Below are 24,169 nucleotides of genomic sequence, written 5' to 3'. Positions count from 1 at the left end.
TGCCGGTTGCAATCGTTCGTTTAAATTTAGTCATGAGGGTAATCAATACTGTTTCTGTGCTGTGATTTGACCGGAATCCTGATTGGGCATCATGCAGTATTGAGTGTTTGTTTAGATAATTTGTGAGTTGTTTAGTTACCATTCCTTCTGTTATTTTGGTTATTAGTGGTATGGATGTACTGGTCTGTAGTTGGTTAATTCGCTTGCGTTTTTCTTTGTGTCTTTAGGTATTGGGGTGAGTAAAATTTTTCCTTTTTCTTTAGGGAAAAGTCCGTTTTGTAGCATAAAGTTTACGTGGTTCGTTAGGTCTATTATGAATTGTAGAGGAGCTGATTTCATAAGGTTGTTTGGGCATATGTCTAGTTTGCAGTGGGATTTGGCGTATCTTTTTAGAGTTTCCGAGATGAGATCTTCTGATATTAATTCGAATTCGGTCCAGGTTTTGTCTGCTGGGTATGTTCCGGCTTCTGGGTCTAGGCAGTCTAGAAGTGTGACGTATTCGATAGGGCTGGTGGGTATTTTAAGTCGTAGTTGTATGATTTTCTCTTTGAAGTATTTCGCAAGGTTGTCAACATCTGGTATGTCTTTGCTGTTGTTTGTAACTGGTGTGGTGTCTAGAAGTTTGTTCACAAGGTAGAAGAGTTTATGTGTGTCTTTGTAGTTTGGTCCTATTATTGTTTTGTAGTGTGATCTTTTAGTCTGTCTTATGGTGTATTTGTATTTCCTCCGAAGTAGTTTCCAGGCATTTAGTGTTTGTTCATCTCTCTTTTTGTTCCATGCGCGTTCTAGTTTCCTGACTTGTGTTTTAAGTTTTTTCAGCTCTTCGGTGAACCATGGATTTGCTTTTTTCCTGTGTGATGTTCTAGTTTGGATTGGGGCGATTTTGTCTAATGTTGTTGTGCATAGATCGTCCCATTCTTGGAGGAATTGGATGGTGCTAGCACTTGTTGTCCATTCGTTCTGGTAGATCTGTTGCCAGAATGTTGTGGGGTCTATTTTTCCTCTCGTGGTGTATATTGTTCGCTCATGTTTATTGATTGTGTTTATGTGTGTTTTTCGCCAGTAGAGAGAGACATTTGCTTTATGGTGGTCTGACCATAGTGTGGGTGTCCATCTTGTGTCAGTAAATATGATAGTTTGGTCCGGGTCAAATTTGTGTGTTATTATGTCTAGTGTGTGTCCTTTTTTGTGTGTTGGTTGCGTGTATGGTGCGTGTAGATCCCATAGTTTTAGGAATTCTTTGCATTCTCGTGTGCTTGTTGAGGTGTCGTCTTCAAGGTGTAGGTTGATGTCTCCTATTATAAGGATGTTTGAGGCAGATACTCATGTATTCGAGATGAAGTCCATGAGTTGTGTTTGGGAGTCTTGCCATTTTCCCGGTGGTCTATAGAATAGGATTGCATTAAGGTGTCCTATTAGGTTTGGATGATTAATTCTTGTCGAGGCGAGTTCAAGTTGTGGTGAGGTAGATTCACCCATGGTTGTGATGGTAAATTCCTGTTTGTAAATTATAGCTATTTTCAATCTGCATGGCAGTTGATTACAGTAAACACAGATATTTGTTATGTAAATAACACAGTTTTTGTAAATGCAATGTAAAAAAAGAAAATAAATTATTTTTGGAATTTTCATCTGAAAATAAAACAGATTTCGATTAGTATTGTCCCTTTAGAAGTCACAAATAATCAGAAATTTCTTTTCATACCTTGGCTTAGGATAGATTTTTTTTTTTCTGTTTTCAAGCTGGTGGTTTTCAGACATTGTCCTATGTCCAGCTTCATAGGAATTCATTACGAATTAAAACTGCTGTTTCTTCAAAATGAGAGTTCTAATTCTTTCAACTTAAAAGGTGACCATTGTACACTTTTTATTTTTTTGCTAAAAATGTTATGATAACAGACTACTGTAGTCATTTACTGTAGGAGGTTGTGGTTTTTAGAAACAGCATCTGTTTTAGAAATAAGGCCTCCCTTTTTAGAGTTTTAACATGTTTGTAATTGATTCTAGTAATATAGTGAAAGCTAGAACTAGGCTTTTGATGTTGCTGCAGGAAGCTCATGCCTCCTGTGGTATTAGAATTCAAGTTTAAATATAAAAAGGAAAGACTGTTGAGTAATATTTTAAAAAAATCCTTAGAAATTCTTCTTTATTGATCAGGGATGCTGCAGAACAACCCCTCCCCCCCTCAAATTCACACTCATTGCAGGCACATTTTTTGAGCTCAGTAGACTAAGAATTGGTCAGAGCTGAGGCTTTTTCCCGTCATTTAGCATTTTGTCACTTTTCTGGCTTATAGTGAAGGTTTTGATGTTTAGTTGACGGTATATACTGTTACCCCAAGCAAGTGGATAGGAAAGAATTTTTTAACTAGAGTCACAGGAGTGGAGGAGTAGCCTGATGGTTAGTGCAGTGGCCTGAGAACCAGGTTTGATTCTCACTGCAGCAGCTCCTTGTGACTGAGCTAGTCACTTAACCCTCCATTGCCCCATTTATAAAATAAGTACCTGTATATAATATGTAAACTGTTTGGTATGCACACAAAGGCAGTACATCAAATCCCACCCTCAAATCCAATCTACAGATTTTCATCAACCCGTGGGTCACGGTTGCCAGATGGGCGGTTTTCCTGCCCAATTGGATGGCTTTCCGTGACCCGCTGCAGGAAATTTTTGCCCGCTGCGGGTCGTGGTTTTTTGGGTGGATTTCTTTTTCGTTGGGCGGGTTTTTTCCCTCGTCGGCTGCGGTTTTTCGCCCTGCAGGGGCGTGGTTAGTGAAGTTGGGAGTGGAGCTGTTGACGTCAGGGGCGGAGCTGATGATGGCAGGGGCAGGGTTGGTGACGGCGGAGGCGGGGTATGCGGTTTTTGAGCGGGTTTAGAGGCTGGTTTGGGTCGGAAAAATTATTTAAATCTGGCAACCCTGCCGTGGGTAAATTTGATCTTATCAGTAGACTAATTGTAGTTCCTTTGTAGATCGCTGACAAACATAGGTATGGATATTCAGCTGCTATGTTCAGCATTTTTTGAAACACTGACCATGGCTGTATAAATTAGCCTCGGATATTCAGTGCTGGGCCATGTTCGGGAGGGAGATTATGGAAACCAAATTTAAGCCTTATTTATATATTCATTTATTTAAAATTTTTATAACCCATTTGTTTAAAAAGCTAGGTAGAAAGTAGAAATCAAGAACCTCTAGAGTGACATTCTCAAAAATTCTCCCTGTTCCACACACAACACAAGAGGCAGGCAGAGCTCCCGAATCTCAATGTGTGTATGGTGCAGGGAAAAGGGCTTTAGGTTTATTAGGAACTGGGCTACATTTTAGGGAAAGGGGAGCCTATTCCATAAAGATAATTTCTATCTTAACCAGGGTAGAGCCAGCTGTCAGTAATTTTCAAAAAGGAGGGAGAACAGCTTGGCTCATGTTTTGAACCAATATGTCTTCAAAAGATGTTGGCAAAACACTGAATTTTGAATATTGGAATAGAGAGGTTGTAGTAATATTAGGTTGATTGTGAGCCCTTGGGCCTAGGCCGAGTCCTAGGACAGATCTAGGCCGAGGCCTAGGGAAGACCAAGCTCATGCTACACAGAAACAATGGCCTATGAAGCCCAGCAATTTCAGGAAGATCAGCGAGCACCACCAGGAAGGGAAATAGACCACTCATATGGGCTGTAAGGCCGAACTGGAACCCACATGTCACGTACAGAGTCCAAGCATATGGGCTGCAAGACCGAATTGGAACCTAAACACACCAAAGGGAGGGGAAAAAGAACAGAGAGAAGTCCCGGAAGTGACTGACACTCGGGCCATGCACACAGCCACACACAGACACCAATGAAAGGTCACCAGACCCAACATACAGATACAGACGATAACCAGAATAAGGGAACTCACGCAGAGAGGCAACCCAACCCAAGCTGTCCTCAGAATAAGCAAACAGTAGGTAAAGGATAAGGCAGACTACAGAGAAAGACTGCTTCTAGCTACACAGCTCAGACCAGAAGCAGTTCTCACAAAAACAAAGCAACAGGTACGGCAGGTAAAGGGCTAAGTCAGACTACAGAGAGAGACTGCTTCTAGCTACACAGCTCAGATGAGGAACAGTCCTCAGCAGATACAGCAGGTAAAGAGTTAATAGGGAAACCCAAACAAAGGAAGTAAGATCCTGACTCCCCCAGCACACACAGCAGGGAAGGGAAATGCCAGGTACGCAGGGAAGCAGCATACACAGAGAAGCTGAACACAGCTGAACAGCAGCAAGACAATCAAAAAGGGATCTGACTCCTACAGAGTCACAGAACAAACACAGACAAAGAGAATAATGGCAACCATACAACAGAGGATACACACAATGCCACATGCACAGACTAAGTAGAAGCGAGGTAAGCCCACATACTGAAAGAGATAACGTTAGAGCACCCTATGCAGGCAGAGGTATGCTTCATAGGGTCTGACATCTGACGTCAGCTGCCTCAGACATCAGCCCAGTCCCTGACATGGCCAATTAGGAGCAAGACCTAGTCACTATCCTGCTTGTCCCAGTAAGATCATAACAAGTAAAGGCTGATGTAGCCCAGGTGCATTTAAATAAAGCAGCAAAAAAGGGGGTGGGAATGACCAATGCGATGAGTCAGGGTAAAAGTACAAGTCCTTTATTTGTCAGCGTTTGCTTGAGGACAGCATATCAATTAAAGGTAGCAGGCTTCACCTTGAAGGAGAACTCACCATGGTCCACGTTTCAGCCTATGTCTTCCTCAGGAGTCCAGAGTTTTGATCAATATGGAATTGTGCTGAAGAGAGAGTGAAAACACTAAATATGATTATTTCTTTTGTGGTTCCAGTGTTACCGGAAATTTCGAGCTGAGCATCTTAAGCCAAGTCTTTAGCATTTTCGTTCTGTCTTCAGCACAATTTCATATTGACCAAACCTCTGGACTCCTGATGAAGGTATAGGCTGAAACATGAATCGTGTTGAGTCCTCCTTCAAGGTGAAGCCTGCTGCTTTTTATTGATGTGCTGGCTTCAAGCAAACGCTGATAAAGGACTTGTGCTTTTGCCCTGACTCATTTTGTTGGTCATTCCCACCCCCTTTTTTGCCGCTTGTTTTGATTGTTGTGGCATTTAAATAAAGAACATGTGGAGATAAATGATTCCAAATGACCTTCATCAACTGCTAGACAGGTTGTGAATATAAATAAAAAAAGAAGAGACACAGCAAAAATGAAAGTGAGGGAAGACCAATACACTTCTAGCTCAAAGGTAAAAAGCAATTTTATTAGTAAGACTTGACACAGATCTGCGTTTCAGCGTGGGATCATACTTCCCCCCCCCCCCAAAAAAAAATTATGTTTCTTTTATTGTGAGCCGCAGTGACCTGTGTTCAGTAATGGCGGAATATCAAGAGTTTTAATAAATATAAGCATAAAGGAATGCCAAAATGTAGGTGCCACAAAGGTGCTAGGGTGCACCAAACCCATTATTGAGTACTAGCACAGAGAGACCTTGATGCACAGATATGTAGGCGTGACTACTCACATCAGTCCTGATAGTCCTGACAGATGAAGCTTTGGCAATTCCAATGTTGTAGATCACTTTCTTGTCACGTGCTGCGAATGTGGGTGCTGTGCAGCAGCTCGGGGAGGGGGGGGGGAGGGAAAGACATCTTGACTGGTAAGTTGAGTACTGTCAACAATACTTAGAGATGATATATGGTTATAACCAAGACTCCATCATGTTTGGCTGCCTATATGGTTGGCATGGTGGAGACTTGACAACCAGTGTTTAAGTATGGGTGGCTGGGTCTTGCACAGGGTAAGGGGGGAAGGGATAGGACTTGATATACTGCTTTTCTGTAGTTACAGTCAAAGCAGTTTACATATTATATACAGGTACTTATTTTCTACCGGGGCAGTGGAGGGTTAAGTGACTTGGCCAGAGTCACAAGGAGCTGTAGTAGGAGTCAAACCTAGTTCCCCTGGTTCTCAGGTTGCTGCACTAACTGCTAGGCTACTTCTTCTCCAAGATTAGTGGGGGCAGCTCTGGCCACATCGTTGGTCAGACTGGATGGACCGTGCGGGTCTTTATCTGCCATCATTTACTGTATTACTGTGTTACCAGGCTACAAATTATATTGACATAGTAAGGTGGATCAAATAATGCAGCATGGTGCTATATATGAAAGACAATAGAGGGTCAAACAGGAGAAAAGTCCTGCAGGAGAAAAATACAATGTGGAATCTTTATGGCTAGAAACGTCATATGTGGTTGGGGTGAGTATAGTGGTGGGGGTATATTATTGTCTACCTGGACAGGATGAAGAGACAAATTTGCAGAACTGATTCTTAGTCCACTGTGAAACACATGAACTATGGTCCACAAGTTAGAGTTGGGTTGTGCCAGACTGAGTTTCTAGTGACTTTGTTGGCATTCATCAAAGGATTCCCAGGATTCATGAGGCAGTGGGATAGAGTTAAGAGTGAGAAAGAATGCGATCAGATCCTTGGAAATTACTCCTATTGGTGCAGAACTTGAAAGCAATGAAAACCAAGCCATACAAGTCATTCAGCATTTGAATTATCTGCAGTCTCTCAGTTTAATCTGAACTCAAGAAAGCTTGGGAGAAATACATAGGATCTCTAAGGGAATGATAGGGAGAGTAGATGGCATGGATGGGCAGACTGGAAAGGCCATGTGGTCTTTATCTGCCTGCATGCTCCTCTGTTTTATAGAGTGGCCTAGTGGTTACAGTGGTGGACTTTGGTCCTGAGGAACTGAGTTCAATTCCCACTTCAGGCACAAGCAGCTCCTTGTGACTCTGGGCAAGTTACTTAACCCTCCATTGCTGCATTGAGCCTGCCATGAGTGGGAAAGCGTGGGGTACAAATGTAAAAAAAAAAAAATCTCCTTTGGAAATCAGATATTAGCAAAAAGTAAGATTCTTGGATTAATTGTATTACTCCTTTTCTTTCAGAGGTGTGGAGAAATCTCATCTGATAGTCCTGATCAGAATGTCAAATGTGTTCGCATGCTAGGTAAGCTGCCTTAATTTCTTAATGCCAAAGTTCTGCATGAAGTGAGTGACATTATCAGGCTTGTTTTCGAAAGAGAAGGGCGCCCATCTTTCGACACAAATCAGGAGATGGGCGTCCTTCTCCCAGGGTTGCCCAAATCGGCATAATCGAAAGCCGATTTTGGGTCTCCTCAACTGCTTTCCATCGCGGGGAAGACCAAAGTTCATGGGGGTGTGTTGGAAGCATAGCGAAGGCGGGACTGGGGTGTGCTTAACACATGGGCGTCCTCGGCTGATAATGGAAAAAAAGAAGGGCGTCCCTGACGAACACTTGGCCGACTTTACTTGGTCCTTTTTTTTCTTACGACCAAGCCACAAAAATGTGCCCTAAATGGCCAGATGATCACTGGAGGGAATCGGGGATGACCTCCCCTTACTCCCCCAGTGGTCACTAACCCCCTCCCACCCTCAAAAATTTTTTTTTAAATATTTTTCCAGCCTCTATGCCAGCCTCAAATATCATACCCAGCTCCAAGACAGCAGTATGCAGGTCCCTGGAGCAGTTTTAGTGGGTACTGCAGTGCACTTAGGCAGGCAGACCCAGGCCCATCCCCCCTACCTGTTATACTTGTGGTGGTAAATGTGAGCCCTCCAAAACCCACCACAAACCCACTGTACCCACATCTAGGTGCCCCCTTCATCCCTAAGGGCTATGGTAGTGGTGTACATTTGTGGGGAGTGGGTTTTGGGGGGCTCAGCACCCAAGGTAAGGGAGCTGTGCACCTGGGACCTTTTTCTGAAGTCCACTCCAGTGCCCCCTAGGGTGCCCGGTTGGTGTCCTGGCATGTCAGGGGGACCAGTGCACTACGAATGCTGGCTCCTCCCATGACCAAATGGCTTGGATTTGGTCGTTTCTGAGATGGGCGTCCTCGATTTCCATTATCGCCAAAAATAGGATATGACCATCTCTAGGGACGACCATCTCTAAAGTCGACCTAAATGTTGAGATTTGGGCGTCCCCGACCGTATTATTGAAACGAAAGATGGCCGCCCATCTTGTTTCAATAATACGGGTTTCCCCGCCCCTTCGCGGGGACGTCCTGCGAGGACATCCTCAAGAAAACTTGGGCCCCTCCACGTGAACAGTGTTTCTTGTGCATAAAAATGAAAGCGGTGAGTATAGTTTATAGAGCAACCCAATTATTACCTATCCACAGTACAAAATTTTAAACCACTGAAAAGAAAGGAAGATAACTCAAAAGCACAGGAACAAATAAGCAAAGGAAATCCTTTTGTGTGCAATAATAGGCTATCACGCCTCTAAAGCTGGGTGAATCACTATACCATTGCTAGAATTTTAGCTAACCTCCTCTGAAATTGCTGTGTGGTTGTGCCCAAGGAGTAGCGAGCTGCTTTGGGTTAGATTCAAATTCTTTCCAGACTGGGTTGGTAGAGAAGAGGAGGGGTTTGATGTAAATACGAGTAGTTAAATTTGACCCAGAGCCAACCCTGACCTGAAGCAGCTCAAACTGAATCCAGATTTGTATGACTCAGACTGGGGTGGAAGATGGAAATTGATTGGAGTGCTCCTGGTAAGAAACAATTGAGATTACTGGAGAAACCGAGGAGCTGGTTAAGAAAAATACCATGAGTTCAGCCACATGGTTACCACAGCGTAAATGTGCACGTTTGGCCGAGCAATGCAGTAAAAGGGTTAAGTATAGGTTTAACTTGTGTGTTGCACATAGCTGTACATTACATTCAAATGAATGAACATAAGAACATGTTAGTATGCTGTGGCAATACAGAAAGGGAAACAGTTACCACCAGAAGTTTTTGGTTGGAGACTACCAAATAAGAGAAGATTCCCATATATGGCAGACTGACCCCACCCAGTGCTTTACAGGATGCACCATGTGAGACTGGGTGTTGCCATTTTCCGAGCTGGGGTAGGGAATTCCACTAGGCATCAGGGATTGGGAGTTTAGTTTAGGAAGGGAGGGAGGCCAATGCAGCTGCCGGTGTATTTTTAATGTCACCCTTCCTCTCAGTGCGTGAGCTGCTCACCACTCACACATTGACAGGAAGGGTGACATTTAGCAACGGGCTGCGGATTACTGCTGCATTTTAACACAGCAGTAATTTGCATGTACATTGCTTACAGCATGCCCTGGTATTTGGGATAGCTAATTTTGCAGTTGAGCTGGCTACTGTGAGGCTTCCTGCATCCGCTCCAGAATATGTATCCCACAAAACTACCTGCAAACAACCAGGGGAACATAGGAGACAACTTTCAGAACCTATGGAGGAAAGACTAGGGAAGAATAAATATCTGGAAGGCAGGGCCAGCTGAGTGCAGAAGTGATCTGTAGAAAGTAGTAAACATTTCAGAAAAGCCTAGAAATAGACATACATGGAAAGATGGCATAGTCCCATCCATTTTAAATTTTAAAAAAGTATATGTGTGTGTGTGTGTGTGTGTGTGTATATATACAACAGTGTGTGTATTGTGCTTATATTTATGTATACAAACTATATTCAGTAATCAAAACAAATACCTTACACTTAGTCCTTTTTTAATTGATCCCCTACCCTTCCTTCCTGTTTATCTTATTTTTTAATTTTTTAATTTTTTTAACAAATTAGGATTGACGGGTTTAGGTGTGGTGGGTCCCTTATTCTTAGGTGATTGCTTTTATTTAGCTTTTATAAGTTCTGGATTGGAATTTGTCATAGGGTTGCTTAAGCTGTATATATTATTGTAATCTGATTTGTGTATTAGTTGTCATTGGAACTCACCTTGAATGCTTTAGTGGGAAAGCAAGAGAAAGATGAATGAATGAATGAATAAATAAGCAGAAATAAAAAGATGAATGCCGTGGAAGATGTGCTGTGTAATAACAGGATAAAGTAGTTTGATCGACGTTTTAGTCCACTTTTAAGGTTATGTTGAAATGTTTTATTGATGACTGGCATTGACCAATAAACAATCCAAATCGAAAACAACAGTCATCTTCATTTTACAGAACTATAAGAACCCACAGAACCCCCATCCTGTCCCGAAATGCTCAAATTAAACAAAACCACGAGAGGTGTGGTTTCTTATCACCTCTCACCACTAGCCACACCTGCAGTCATTATCTATATCTACAATCCACCCTCTCCTCCTCCCTCTGTTACAAAATGATAAGAGTTAACTGTTAACAACTGATGGTGACAAAGAGAAAATACCTTCAACATACATAGCATCAATTAGTGGTCAACAAATTAACCCCCCCCCCCCACCGTTTACTAGGCCACGCTAGGGTTGGTGGTGCGCTAATGCCGACACTGCTGCACGACTTAGTAAACGGGGGGTGGGGGGTGTGTGTTCTAAACCTAAATAAATCTGTGAAGTATTACTATCGCACCATGTATTAAGAATGAAACAAAAATAACTTCCACAACCAACATCCCATACACCTCCCCCATACCCTTACCCACCACAATCCCACCCAACCCTCACCCTCTCTTTGACTCCCAGAACAGTGAAGTGAAATAAAGAAACGTTAATGTCAGAAAACTCGAGGGGGAACCAATTTTGATAATCACCCCCTAAAACCTGAAAAAGCCCCCAATTGATTCAAGATTTGGATACATGTCCTTGGTGCCAGAGACAGAACATACAACCCCCAAACTGAGTAAAAATGTCTCTGAGATTAAAAGTAAAATGCATGTCTCTAAGCTCCATTAAAAGCAAATCATGCAGTTTATTCCTCCAGTGCCAGTATGTTTAGTCCAATACTGCAGTATACACTTCTTAGGTTCAAGTTTGTGCTTATTTAATTAACCACCTAGGGCTGTGCCATCAAAGCAGTTTCCATATAACAAAATTACAAAAAGTGAAAAGAAACACAGTATAAATAGGAACGATTAGATAACCCTGCTATATCCCTCAGGATCCTAAGGCTAAAGAAATCCAACCCATTAGCGAATGGGTCAGACATTAAAAGCTGACCGAAACAAATGTGTTTTTAACAGAACTTTGAATGAGGGGAGGGAGGACTCTTTGCGTAAAAGTGTAGACAGAGAGGGGCATTTTCGACTGGGGACGCCCATCTCTAAGGGCGCCCATCTCTGAGGACGGTGCCGTGAAAGGGTGGGGCCGACCGTATTTTCGAACGAGATGGCCGACCATCTTTTGTTTCGATAATACGTTTGGGGCCAGCCAAATGTCAGAGATGGCCGGGTTTGAGATGGCCGGCTTCGGTTTTCGCCGATAATGGAAACCGAGGCCGGCCATCTCAAACCCGGTCAAAATCCAAGGCATTTGCTCGTGGGAGGAGCCAGGGAAGGGAAAAAAGAAAGCAGTGCTCGTCAGGGACGTCCTTGAAAGACGTCAATGTTAGGCACAGACGCGCAGCTTGTTTTTTTTTTTCCTTTCCCACAGCAGCCCCTGCCTAACGAGAGGTGCAGACCTCACGTTAGGGTTTCCACCATAAGAGAATCGGTAAACATTAGTGCATATCATTATAATAGCCTTGCAATGGTACTGCAGCTCATTATAATGATTTGCATTCCGTTTTCGTTAGCTGCTACCGTGATCAGGAAATGGTGTTTAGTGCATGCCAGGGTTTACTAGTTGCTCGTTAAGGGCTCATTAAGTTTAGTGCATCTGGCCCTTAGTCTTTAGGGACCATCTGGATCCTAATTACATATGTCACTCAAATAGTCATACCTCGTTCTCACAATCTCTCTGTTCTGCCCCGTTACAATGGCAGCTTGTGCTGTCTGAGCATATCAGATTACCTATCTGTTTATTATTAAGTTGTATATATGAACCAGGTCCCTGCATTTCTTCAGTCCTCTGTGATTAGCCTTTGTTAAAACCTGTGTCCTGCACACAGTCCGTCCAATATTCAGTGCTATTTAACCGGCCAGGAATGGTATTTAGCCAGCTAACTGCTAATATTCAGTGGGAGATAGCTGGTTATCTCTGCTGAATATTTGTGGTTAGTACATAGTGGCTAACCGACTATATCGCTGTCATGTCTGTGGCCGTGACCACCCTCAGACTTACCTCATTTCTGGGGACCAGCGGCTGTGCTGGCTTCTCTCTGTGTTTGTGTTAGTCTTGTCTCTGTCCTGGTGTGCTGGCTGCTTCCAGCATGAACCTGATTGCTTCACTAGACCTCACCTGTGTGGGCTATGCCTCTCTAGGGAGCCAGCATCTAAGATGGCTGCCACCGGCTCTATGCCAGCTTCCAAGATGGCTCCTGCTTGTCTTTCCTGTGGGCTCACTTCCTATGTGTGTCAAGCCTCTCTTTGGGGTCAAGGTACTTCCTGCTTCTGTCCTGCTGCTGGTGACCTCATCAGTGAGAGCCTTCATAAGGAAGTGCTGTGCTGGCATTCTGGGCCTTTGTATTGGTGTTATGCTCTTAGGCCAGGTCAGGTTAGTAAGTGTCTGCTGCACTACTGCTTAGCCTTTCTCTGGGTTCCAGCCCAGCTTCGCTCTGTGTCTGTATCTGTTGTCTTCCTGTGGGGGGTTCTTCCCTGCCACTGTGTGTCTGTGGACTGCGGGTCCTTCCTGGCTTACCCTGTGTTTGGGGTGAAGCCTCTGTTCCGGCTTACCCTGTGTTTGGGGTGAAGCCTCTGTCCGTGTTTGTTCTCTGTCTGCACTTGAAGCCTCAGCCTTTGTGAGTTCCCAGTCGGTGGGTGGAACGGCTGTGGCTTCAGACCCTTGGCTTGATATTCCTGGTTTACTCTGTTTGCTCTGCTGCCTGCCCAAGACCCTTGGCCTGTTCTTCCTGGTTTACTCTGTGTGCTCTGTTGCCTGCCAAGACCCTTGGCTGCTATTCCTGGTTTCCTCTCCCTACTCGCTGTCTGCCTTGACCCCTGCTATTCCTGAACCCTGCTTGTATATCCTGAGTGTATATCCTGAACCCTGGTTCTGGCTAGCTAGTGTTATCCGGTTTTCCGCTCTGCCTAGCTAACATATATCCTGAGTGTATATCCTGAACCCTGGTTCTGGCTAGCTAGTGTTATCCGGTTTTCCGCTCTGCCTAGCTAACATATATCCTGAGTGTCTATCCTGAACCCTGCTTGTTTATCCTGTGTGCATATCCTGAACCCTGCTTGTATATCCTGAGTGTATATCCTGAACCCTGGTTCTGGCTAGCTAATGTTATCCGGTTTTCCGCTCTGCCTAGCTAACATATATCCTGAGTGTCTATCCTGTACCCTGCTTGTATATCCTTTGTGCATATCCTGAACCCTGTTTCCAGGGCGTGTATGTGTTTCCAGGGCGTGGTCCCTGTTTCCTGCTGCTACCTAGCTAGTGGGTTTACCCGCTGGGTATTCCCTGATCCCCAGTCTGCCTTGCTTGCATGTTGCCCTAGTCTTTGCTCCTGCTAGCTTTCGTATGTCTTGTCTCTTGCTATGTCTTCTGGTTCTTGCTAGTGGCAGTGCAGCAGCTCCCTGTCTGAGTTTAGTTCCTAGTCTAGTCTCCCTCGTGTATCCCAGACCCGGGGTGGGTCCTCGGGATCTTCCGTTCCTGCGTATCTGCAAGTCGTGCCGGCCACCTGCACTTCGGAGCTCAACTCCGGAGGAACGGTGGCTAAGTGCAGGTGAAGCCGTTCCTGTTTCGTCTGTTCCATTTGCCTGCCTTGTACTACTCCAGTCCAGAGTTCCAGTACTGCTCTTCCGTGTATCCCGTCCCGGAGTGAAGCTGTTCCTGTTTCGTCTGTTCCAGTTGCCTGCCTTGTACTACTCCAGTCCAGAGCTCCAGTACTGCTCTTCCGTGTATCCCGTCCCGGGGTGGTCTTGCCTGCCGCTGCCACTCCTCGGCAGTGGCCCAAGGGCTCACGAACTCCAGTTCCACCTCGAGGACCTGATAGAATGCCAAGGTCCTCGAGAACGCGACACACGGCACTTATACGGGCTGCCTGCCTGGGACCGTGGATCCCTCGGAGGTGGTCTGCTGGGCAGCTAAGAACACACTGACGTCAGTAACGTCACTGACAGCTGATTCCCTACTCCTCCCCCTGCCTGGGAATCAGCTGTCAGTGCGCCGCTCCCTGTCACTTCTGAGCAAGTGACAGGGAGCGGGGCAACACAGAACCCTCCCCCCCCGGTGCATCACCAAAACAACCCCCCTCCCCCGAAGAACATCAACACCCCTACCCCCCCACACATACGTCACTCCCTCCCTCCCATCCCATTCAAGGCCCCTTCACGCCCCTCCCACCGAGTTCCAGACTCCCCCCTCCCTCCGATTTCAACACCCCCCTCTGCGTAACTGACCCCTGGACCCCCCTGTTGCGACCCTCTCGACCCCTCCTTTCTGCCAAAAACCCTACCCCGCCACCGTCGCGTTCCTGCGCTAACGACAATCAAACTTCTCTTCTCGGCTGCGCCAGGCGTTGCTTGATGAATGATCATCTGTTCAAGTTTCTGTGCATGTGTCGAGTCACTTTTAAGCTTTGGCAAATAAAAAGGTTTTTTGTTGACCCTTGTGTTGCCCATTTTTTCCTCTGGAGTGTGGCCACATAAATTTTGGATAGAGTATAGGCATGTGACTGAAGTGTGGGCGGTTGTTTGTGGCTTTTTGTCTTTATTTTATGCTGGCTGGCTTACATCTGTGCACACTCATTAGTGTTTCCTTGCCTTTTTCTAAAGAGACTCAAGAATATTCAAGCTACTCTGTGTGTCTAGAAGAGAAAAGGAGGGGCTTGGAAGATAGTATTCTCCACAATTCAGGGCCAGCTCAGCTCCAGATGCCTCATTTATACATGCCTTGCCACAAGGCCAGCTCAACCATTTTGCAGATTAATTGATTGCCTAGGGCAGCATCTTTCTGGCATCTCAGCCTGATGGGTAGAGTTCTTCTTGGGAATCAAACCCAAGTGTTCATCACGGTGGAGTATAGCACTTATCACTAAGCCAACCCCTAGTTTGCTTGTTTTTTTCTAATATATATTTTTCTTATAGCAAAAGTTTGAAGTCCGGAGGTGGTGCTTCAATATTGTATTTTCAATCGAGAGGGACAGGCAGGTTCCCTGGATTCCTGCAGCGCTTGCTTGTCCTTATTGGCAGTTAGGTGTGTAAATGCTAGTATTCCAAAACCCACTCGGGTAACTGCCTGACACGCCTCCTACCCAGGTCCACACCTTTCTTGGAGTTGTGCATTCTGAAATATGAACGCACAACTTATAGACTACCAGCTAAGGGTAGTTAAGCTGACAACTGCCAATTAGTACCAATTAGTGCCAACTAACACTGATTATAGCCAACAATTGGTTGTTCAGGCCAATTAGCATCTGATTAAACTATTAAGTTACATGCACAAGTGACCTTATTCTGTACATAGCATTTGCAAATTTACGTGCTAGTTGGAAATCTGAGCATATAGCTTTCTAGAATTTGGGAGTAAAGTTTTGTGAGATGGGGTCCTTTAACTGAGCTGCGGTAAGCACTAGCGCATGCTTACCGCAGCCAAAAAGGGCTTACCATGGGGTGCGCTCAGGCATCCCAGCAGTAGTTTTTGCATGTATGCGCGCTACTCAATTGCTAAAAAATAAAATGAATTTTGTAGTGCCGGGGGGGGGGGGGGGGGGGGGGGGTCAGGGGAGGAGGGTAAGCGTGTACTGTGCTAATCAGTGCAGCTACTTCACCGTGCGCTAATCAATTAGGATGTGATTAGCACATGAGCCCTTAACGCCTACAAAATAAGTGCCAATAAGTACGCAGGTGCTAACGGCCACATGCTAAAGAGAAAATGAGCGTGTAGCCATTAAGGTTGGAAATAGAAAAATCGGCCATTTTATCCATGCTGTAAAACTGGCCTTAGCACGCAGGAAAGATATGTGTAAGCTTGTGCTGTGGTCACTTTTACTGCAGCTTAGTAAAAGGACCCTTTGGTTACTGCAGTGGCAGTTCTGGAGCAGATGACCATGCAGCTGGGTTCTGTCCAGAACACTGCCATCACAAGCCCTGAATTAAAAAATAAGCCTCCAACCCCCACACTATGTTCCCAGCTGACCTGACTCAGGGATCAAATCTTGAGCTTTTTGCCTCAGCTATGGTGATCTCCAAGCCCTCGTATGTATCTTTGCCTCCTTCTCATTCTTACAGTAATTAGGATGAAAACTTTTCAGTTCACTTTAGATTCATTTCCATTTTGATCTTTCTTTGGATGATGTCACCTTTTATTGTAATTAATAAATGAGTGCGTGTTACAGTATTAAATAATGTATGCTAATTGCCTTAACCATATATATTTTTGATTACTATTATGATTAGTATAATTATTCAGACATAAGGTATCTTCAGACCATCATAGGCTGTACTCTGTTTATTGGCGGTACACTGTTATCTTTTTTCTTACGGTGAATATTTCCCACCTTTCTCGTCATCGGTCATGATATAGAATACCTTTACATGTTTCTTATTTTTTAACTTTCGTGAATAAATTTCTTTAAATACCATTCACATACTGTATATGAAAAACTTTACTTTTAACTGATCTTTATATCTTGTCAGGCTAGATATCGGAGCTGCATTCCGACAAGTGTTTCACTATGTCAGCTTTATCAAGGTATGCCCCTAAAAAGAAAAAAACAGATCAGTGGGAAAAAGATAACGGTGTACCACCAATAAACGGAGTACCGCTTCTAATGGTCTGAAGATACCTTATGTGTCTGAATAATTATACTAATCGTAATAGTAAACAAAAATATATACGGTTGTGTACAAATATACATTATAGTGATTACTGAATAAATAATCAAAGCGCAAAACTGATTGGACACTATGCTAATTGCCTTAAGCCATTATTTGATTAACATGTATTAAATTCAAGCAGAGTTACCGCAGCATGCCCGAGTGCGGCCTGCGGTGCTTCATATTTTGCTGTATTAAGCACCTGTTTGCCCCTAAGCCATGCAGCTTAATAAAAGGGTCCCTTAACCCTCCATTGCCTCAGGTACAGGGAAATACCTAGGGATCCTTTCACTAAGGGGTGCTAAATGTCACAGGCCCATTGTATACCTATGGGCTGCATGGCACTTGGGGGGATTCTATATATGGCGCTTAAAAAATCCATGTGGAAACATTCCACCTAATCATATTCTATAAGCGGCACCTAGATTTAGAAACATAGAAACATGATGGCAGATAAAGGCCATATGGCCTATCCAGTCTGCCCATCCTCTGCCTTTTTCTAAGCGATCCCACATGCTTATCCTATGCCTTTTTAAATTCTGACACAGTCCTTGACTCCATAACCTCCACCGGGAGGCCATTCCATGCCTCGATCACCCTTTCCGTGAAATAATACTTTGTTAGATTACTCCTAATCCTATACCCTCTTAACTTCATCGTATGCCCCCTTGTTGTAGAGCTCTCCTTCAGTTGAAAAAGGCTCACTTCCTGTACATAAATACCTTTGAGATATTTAAATGTCTCTATCGTGTCTCCTCTCTACCTCCTCTCTTCCAGCGTATACATGTTGAGGTTCATAAACCTGTCCCTTTATATTTTGTGTTCAAGACCGCTTACTAATTTTGTAGCCGCCCTCTAAACCGACTCCATCCTGTTTATATCTTTTCTTAGGTGCAGTCTCCAGAACTGCACTCAGTACTGTAAATGGGGCCTCACCAGAATTCAATGGCACTATCACCTCCTTTTTCCTGCTGGTCATCCCTCTTTTTGTGCATCCTTCTGGCTTTGACCATCGCTTTTTCTACCTGTTTGGAAGCTTTAAGGTCGTCAGACACAATCACCCCCAAGTCCCGCTCTTCCTTCTTACACCAAAGCACTTCACCCCCTATACTGTACCGTTCCCTTGGATTCTTGCGACCCAAATGCATGACCCTGCATTTTAAGTGCAGTATATAGAATATGCTTAGTTGATATCTCAGCGCTTAAAACTACGTACCTCCATTTACACCAATGAAAACATGGTTTAAATCCTGGCACTTAGATTTAGGCGCAGAGAGCCACATTCTATAACTACGCGGATAAATTTCAGAACACCCATGAAATGCCCATTTCCATGCCTAAATCCACACCTCTTTGTCTGTGTGCATTAGAATTTAAGCACAGTGCGTTACAGAATACGCTTAGCGAGTTGTGCACGTAAATTTTAATTAATGCCAATTAGTGCTCATTATTGCTTGTTAAGTGCTGTTAACAATGTTGATTGGCTTGTTAAGCCAATTAAGTTATGCACATTGTTATAGAATCCACTAAAACCCAAAAAGTTTTGGGTGTGGAAATATAAAATCGCTAGATTAAACAATCAACAAAAATCCACAGTATGAAAATGTCTTATGAAAGGAAGGAAAAAGCCTCAAAGAGCTAAAAAGTCAAGTAGATTTACTGATCTGAACAGATCAAACAATCTTCTCTTCATCATCGGCATCATCATTATAGAATCTGCATGGATTCCGGCGCAGATCTCTAGGGGCTCTATATAGAATCCGGGGGTTAATGTATACTCAGTGGCATTTCTATGGTGGCTGACACCCGGGGCAGATCGCCGATGCACCCCCCCCCCCCGGGTGCAGCGCGACCCCCCCCCCCGGTGAAAGGAGACCCCCCCCAGGTGCAGCGCGACCCCTCCACCCCCGGCAAAAGGACACCCCCCCGGGTGCATTTTTACCCGCTGGGGGGGGGGGGTGCCGTGTGCCTGTCTGCTTCGCTCGTTCCATGCTCCCTGTGCCCTGGAACAGGAAGTAACCTGTTCCGGGGCAGAAGGAGCACAGAACGAGCGGAGCAGACAGGCACGCGACACCCCTCCAGCAGCGTGCACCCGGGGCGGACTGCCCCCACCGCCCCCCCCCCTTGGTACGCCACTGTGCATACTAATTTGTTAGTGTGTGCTAAATCTGTTAGTGCGCCTTAGTAAAAGGACCCACCCCCTAGTATGCCTAGGACCCACCGTGAGCTACTGCTGAAAAAGGTGCAAACAAAATCCAAATAAATTAATAATGAATATGCATGAAAGAGATTTACATATCATGCAGGTAGTGAGTATGCAAATCTCTCATGCATAAGTCTGGTCTGTTTACAGCCCTTGAGGGCTGAACTTAAACAAGCCTGTTCTAAACTATTTGAATGTATTGTATATATAGGCAGTTCATATTTTATGCTTGGGGTTTTATTGTAGTCAAAGTCATTTTGTGAGCTTGTTCAGTTTACTTTTTCTTTTTTTTTTATAGAGTTTTACTCTCTTCAGTACAGAACATAATGTAAAAATAAATCTTTACAGACAGATCTTTACAAACATACTTTCTGTGCACGCATTCAGCATTGTGTTATTATCCTAAAACCCAAGTCTGTAACCAGATAACATCCAATTAGTGCAAATGGGTTTCATGTGCCTGCTATGTCTACCAAACTGTTTCAGTACAGAGGTGCACTACCTAGTGCCTTTCACACTGGAAGATGCTTTGAACTCAATAGCTTTTCTTGGAGCAATTTTGCTACAATTTTCATCTCAGTGAAGTGCCTCATTTTGTTTTAAATTGATCTGTGCTGCATTTCTCAGATGGTATATGTTAGCATCAGAGCTAAATGTCTGAAAAATGATTTAGGGCAGCTGGTAAATGGCAGATATTTATAATAAGATGTAAGAGGCTGCAGTCATCTCAACTTCGTTCTTTCTGTGACCTACATGTTTCTGAAACCCTCGCCAAGAGACGGTAGTTGTTAAGGGTATTTGCAATGCATATCATATATACTCATCTATAAGTCGGTCTCGTTTATATGTCAAAGGCAGTTTTGGGGCTGAAACAGGCCAAAAATGTTGTGATCTCTGTATAAGCCGAGGCTACGTCCCTCTTTGCTGCACCCCCTCTCCTCCCTCACACACAGGGGCAACATGCCCCTTAGCTGCACCCCTCCTAATTCCCAAACACAGGCAACATGTCCTGATTTTTTCAACATATAGAGCCAGCATGCCTCTCTCATATACACCCAGTATAAATCTCTGCTGACCCCCACCCCCCACACACATAGCCACTATATCTGTCTCTCTGCTGCCCCCCACACATATACACAAGCATGTCTTTTTTTTTCATTGCCCACCTATACATAGAAATCAAAAACTATATACTGGAGAGTAAAAATAACATGAAACCTATCAATAAACAATTTGCTTTAAATCATGACTTTAACCCAGAACGTTATCTGTAATATGAATCTTTAAAAAACGAAACCTCAATAGCCCGGGGCACCTACAGAGATGGTCTTCCCCTTTAAACGGCTCATCACAGGTTTCAGTAAGCCTTTGAAACCAACTGCAATGGAACACAACTCCTTAATGGAGAAAAAACCTTTGCAGCCAAAAAGCAGAGGAAAATACTAGATGATAATGTACCGGATTAATGTCAAAACGCAATATATATAATATAAATTACTGCATGTGCACAGAGAAAAAAATCTTTTTCACTTAGCTTCTCCACCCGGGTAGTCACCACAGCGATGAGCTTCTACAAAATATATGCAGCCGGGATAAGCTCCTATTAAATCTACTTTGACATCATGCAGCTTCGTTGACAAGAGGCCCCCTTGTTTCACCTCTGCCTCAGGAGGAATCCACCAAAGATTTTCCACGAGAAGCGTGACACCTACAGAGGACGTGGTCGGATGGCTATTCCCCGGCTATGAGGAGGAGTGCTGTTTGTCTCATGGGTTGTATGGATAGTCCTTCTGCTTTGTTATGAGAAATACTGGCTGGCCAAGGAGCATAACATTCTACATGACATAGCTTAGTTTAATGCTCTCTATCTCCACCTGCTGGTAGATGGTCACAACCCACAAGTCTCTGGATTCATTTGCTGTGACTAAAGGAAAGAAAATTATTAGGTAAGGCATAATTTCTCCTTCCATAATGTAGTGGTGCACCTAGGCTGCCTGCAGTCTGTTCCAGAGCCTCCCTCTGACTCATCTCGACCTCTCTGACTCAATTTCCTGTTTCCGCATGAGCAAGACAGTTTAGAGGAAGTGCTCTGGAGCAGACCACAGGCGACCTAGATGTACTGGTGCACTGCCGCTGCTCTTTGGAAGAGAGGTTTGAAGGTGTATGGGGGAGTGGGGAATTGAGATGCCGAACCATAGCTGACAGAGGGAGGGAGGGAGGAGGGAGGGAGGGAAGGAAGTGGAGTGAGAGATTCTGGATCATGCTTAGCCCGTTTACTAGTGCAGATAAGTAAAAGGGCCTCTGGGGCAATTTTCAGACTTGTCCTCACTGGGCATAAAATAACCAAGAATATAAATAAATACAATAAATGAAGTAAACTTGGAAACAGTAAATTGAAACCTAATAATAGAATTAGCGTGAAACAATATCAAAAATTTACATTTTTAACAGCACTGGAATTCAAATACCAGCGCATAATACTAGTGATACATCTAATAAGCATCTGTGAAGGGCTGCCCCAAATAGGCACTTTTACAAAATCTGTGCAAACCCGGGAGCAGCTGTATATCGAGAAGTTGATTGCTGTAATTATAGATGTGGATTCCTCTTCTGAAAATACATGTGTAGCTTTTGATTCTGCCCTAGGCCCACCCAAACCAAATCCCCTTGCCATTTGTATGTAGTTCAGATTTACAGATGTTAAGTTCCAAGTTTCTAAAATTGAGTTTAAAACGTTTATTCAAAACTGTCCTTTCTCCCTGGTAGTTTCTGAGTACTCGACAAACCAAAAAAGCACAGGAGCCTTCAAGAGTTGGGGTGTCAACCCAGTATTTTATTGATCAGACCCGACACGGTCCACGTTTTGGTGAAACTGCCTGCATCAGGGGTCTTTCAATGATCAAAATCCAATTGTGTCAAACAATCATTGTAGAATCCAAATCTGATACTCAAGTAACACAAAGAATGCTGACAAATGGCATGGGTACAGAAGTAAAAATCCAAAACACTCCCGCACAGCTGGACTGGAAGAGATAGGAAAGCAAAATTCTTTTCTAACTCTCTCTGTGTCCCCTCTTCTATGATCCTCCCTGGCTCCTCCTTTATGAGTGCACTTTCCAGGCTGTGTCAGGTTTTGCTCTGTTTTCATTTATCTTACGATTAGCATGCCTAGGATGCACCTTGCACAAGGCCTCAGCCCTTTCGATGCAGGGTTCTCAACCTGCTTTGAAGATGTGAGAAAAAGAGTAATCAAAAAGACAGGTTTCCCTCCAAATGCTCCTTGAATCTGCGCTAGTACCCCTCTAGTTCCTTCTCTTGCCATCCAGACGTGGGAAGCCAGCTAGAAAATGTTATCCTAGTACTGGAACCAGGGCTATGTTTATCTGCAATATACACTAACTCCCTGGACCATAGGCACCTTTTATTAAAAATCCCATCAACTACTTAGTGACCCTGAGTCACACACATTAATAATACCTGTATTAACTGAATCAGTCATTTCCCTGCATCCAATCAGAAATTCTGTGTTGAAGATATAATGTGGCAGTTACTTCTGTTAGCACAGTACATTAACAATTTTTGGACCTCAGCGTGATAATTGCCATTTAGGTCAATTTCCCCCTAACCAATTCCCACCCCGAGGTGTCAGCAAAATTCACCCCCCACAGTAGATTCCCACCCATCCACCAGTTCTCCCTAATATCTCAATGATAGTCTTTATAACTTGTATGGGTTACTCGCAACGTTTACTTGTTCTGGGTTTGCCGGCAGGTTTTGCACTGCATGAATAAATGATGCTTTGAGGTCATCTACATGGAGCACTGAGCATCACGTTGCCAGGCAAGAGTACATTCATTGGCTTGTGCACTTAAAATCCATCTTTTTGTTACATTAAATTCCTTTCATTTATGATATCTTATTTTTGGTTACGGTGCATTTCTATTTTTGTTATTTGATTACCACTTCATATCTCTCTATATAAAAGGCAACCCCAACATTCTGAAGCCTCCACGGAAGTTGAGGCGCCCGAGATATCCGGTGTGCCCTGGAGTGTCTGCACCGCCCTCGCGTCAAAACGTCATGACGTCGAGGGCGGAGCTATAACACTCGGAGGCCCAAAACGCGAGGTGAACGCCAACCCCCAACAAGGCAAGTAGCTCAGAGGGACGGAGGGAGGGGGCCCCTTGCTAGCACCCATTTCATTGCGCTCAGAAACGGGCATTTTTTCCTAGTATTCTCTAAAGGATTTGCTGGCGTCATCCAGATTTATCCATATGGTCTTTCCCTCTCTTTGTGGCTTGGAAGGTCTGTGAGGAACATGCTATATTCTTGGAATAAGACGATTTCTAACTTTTTATTTGTAATTGGGTATTCATAATTGATTATATGTAGGTAATATTCTTTTTTCTTTAAAAATACACTGTGTTAGAAGTATATTTGCAATATAAATGTTATGGAGGGGAATTGTCCTTGGTGGGGGGGGGGGGGGGGGATTAACCTAGATGGTAATTGTTCAGGAGTAATTGGTGGATGGGAACTGCCTGCTGGGAACCTAGAATCATGCTATAACCCTCTTTAAACGCCTAACACACATTAGTAAATATGCCCCGTTGAACTGTAGAAGCAATCTATGGATCTTGTTTTTACACCTGGACAGGACCACCCCTGCTAAGTGTGCATATAATCTGGAGCAATGTTTGTGCTTTTATTGGTACTGAGAGATGGAAAATTTGTATAAATCACTGTTTTTCTGCATGAATGGCTCTGGAAATTGTCTTTCCCGTGTTAAATGCCTGTGCAAATTAACTTACATCCTGATTCTTTAATTGGCCTATTTTCTGGCCTTGCAAAGATGTCTTTAAACCATTAACTGCATCATTGTTGTGTTTATTTATTAAGGTGCCAAAAAGAAGTCTGATTAGAAATTCAGTGAGAACAAATATACTCAAGCACCACTAATTCATATACATGGCTAACCAGTTATCAAAAATTATGCATGTAATAATCATAATACAGAGGAGAATAAAGCAAGAATTATACAGAAATGGAAAAATAAAAATACCCATTGGAAATCAAACTGTAAGTTGCAGAGTTTTGGAATGCATAAATATGTACCTCATCGAACAAAAAGAGATCAAAGCTTTGATCCCCATTGTTCAGATAGTCTGGAAAATGTGGCTATCACATTCAGCAAACCAGTGTCATGTCTTTTGTATTTATTCCTTGATACAAGTATAAATTATTATAGAGACAAAA

General features: G+C 43.8%; 1 long non-coding RNA gene across 1 annotated transcript in view; it reads left to right on the top strand.

Annotated features, from left to right (window-relative positions):
* The window catches only part of LOC115466881, a 311,497-nt gene that overhangs the window by 142,630 nt on the left and 144,698 nt on the right, over positions 1-24,169 (top strand). Inside the window, exon 2 of the long non-coding RNA XR_003941612.1 lies at positions 6,973-7,033. This is a non-coding gene — a long non-coding RNA (uncharacterized LOC115466881). The remainder of the gene's footprint in view (positions 1-6,972; positions 7,034-24,169) is intronic.

This window comes from Microcaecilia unicolor, chromosome 3, assembly GCF_901765095.1.
Source record: "Microcaecilia unicolor chromosome 3, aMicUni1.1, whole genome shotgun sequence".
Classification (NCBI taxonomy): Eukaryota; Metazoa; Chordata; class Amphibia; order Gymnophiona; family Siphonopidae; genus Microcaecilia; species Microcaecilia unicolor.
Note: the sequence above shows the minus strand (reverse complement) of the source record. Positions and strands in the feature narration are given on the sequence as shown.